Source organism: Gossypium arboreum, chromosome 4 (assembly GCF_025698485.1).
Source record: "Gossypium arboreum isolate Shixiya-1 chromosome 4, ASM2569848v2, whole genome shotgun sequence".
NCBI classification, from domain to species: domain Eukaryota; kingdom Viridiplantae; phylum Streptophyta; class Magnoliopsida; order Malvales; family Malvaceae; genus Gossypium; species Gossypium arboreum.
Genome location: NC_069073.1, coordinates 102,823,259 through 102,825,109, shown reverse-complemented (window position 1 = coordinate 102,825,109; position 1,851 = coordinate 102,823,259).

Here is a 1,851-nt window from a genome sequence, read left to right as displayed (position 1 = left end):
TCAACAGAAAATGACTTGCAAGTCAAAGTAAAATAAACTTTTTTTTCCTATAAAAATGACTTACCCTTTTGAAAAGCTTAAGTCATTTTCCAAAAAAGAGCTCCTCTATAAATAATTTTATTTTATATAAAATTAACTTAAATCAAGCTTAATATTATTATATTGATAATAAGTTTTATTTTTAAAATTTATTTAAAATTATTAAAATATTATATTTTTCAGTATTATTAAACATACATATTTAATTATTTATATTAAGTCATATAATAAATTATTAATATAATTTATTATTTTAATAAATTATTTAATAGTTCAATTTTATTTTAATAATAATTTTTAAATAATATTATTTACATATTATTAAAAATATTCAATATTACTATTTTAATAATAAATGTTTATTACAATTATAAATATATTAATAATAAATGTTTTGTAGTATAAAGGTTAAAATAAGTCATAAGTCTATGTACTCTTCACAAATTTACAATTTATTCTTTATACTTTTATTTTCAAGAATTTAGTCCTCTACTTTTTAGATTTGAAAATCAAGTCCAATTGTTGACATTGTTAAATTTTTTTGTCAATTTTATTGATGTCACTTTTTTAAATAAAAATACTCACTTGGTAGTCATGTAACTAAGAAATGACGTTGTAATGAACATGAATTAACAAAATATTTTTAATATATGCAAAAACAATGTAAAATATAAATTTATAGATATAAAACAAACTCAATTAAACAATGAAAAGATAAGAAAATCTCAAATGTATGTTTGTTTCATTGAAAACAATTTTTATAAAATATTTTTAAAATATTTTTAAGAAATCATCAATCAACAAAAATATTTTACATGATTCATCCTAACACCAGGAAATATTAAATTTTCCAAGAAAGTAAGTCATTTTTCAGAAATCATTTTCCAGTAACCATTTTCAGTGCAACAAACAGACCCTTAGTAATTAAACTTTTGTAAGCTCGATCGAGTGCAGGAAAAGATTATATAACGTACTTATGAAATATTTTGATTATGAATTCTTGTATTATGGTGTAATTTTGATTATTACATGTTGTAATTGTTCTAGTATCAATTGTAGCATTCTGTAACTTGGACCCAACGATCGGGTCAGGCAAAGAGTGTTATATCCACCTTATTTCTCATCTATGGACCTACATGCCACCATAACAAAGCAACATCAGTAAAATACGTAGCAACAATATTTACCTTAATAGCATCATCAATGATGCATTTGGCACGGAAATATTGCTCAATTCCCCAGAAAAAGTTGTCCACATGCTTTGCGGACTTGGCCCCATTGAACTCTTTCGACTTTGAGACATCTACCTTAGGCTTGGGTGTCATAGCCAACACTTCATTACCCAAAGTAGCTTTGTAGATATCGAGCTCCCCCTTGAGCTCCTCAATCTGTTCCTTCAAGGCCGACATCATGGCCTTGATAGCATCATTCTTCTCAGTTTGCTCACCTACAATGGTATTGAAGACCCCTTGCATCATATCCACATTAGCATTAAGGGCCTTTGTCACTTATTCCTTGAGTTGGTATTGCCTCGATTCTAGCTTTATTGTATGCCCATCAACTTCCACAAGTGTCTCCCTTACATCACCCATGGAGCCATCAAGTTTAACAACCCTGCCTTCCAAAGCTAACAACATATCCCTTGAGGTACTAACTTTCTTGCCCCCACCACGGGCCTCTCTAAGCTCAACCAGCTCGTCTACTCCTTTTGGCACCTCTACCGACACCTTCGAACCTTAGCTTGGATACCAATTATCATGGGGATAAAACTTAAGTCTAGCAAACCACATGGCCTTATGCGATTTCTTTACT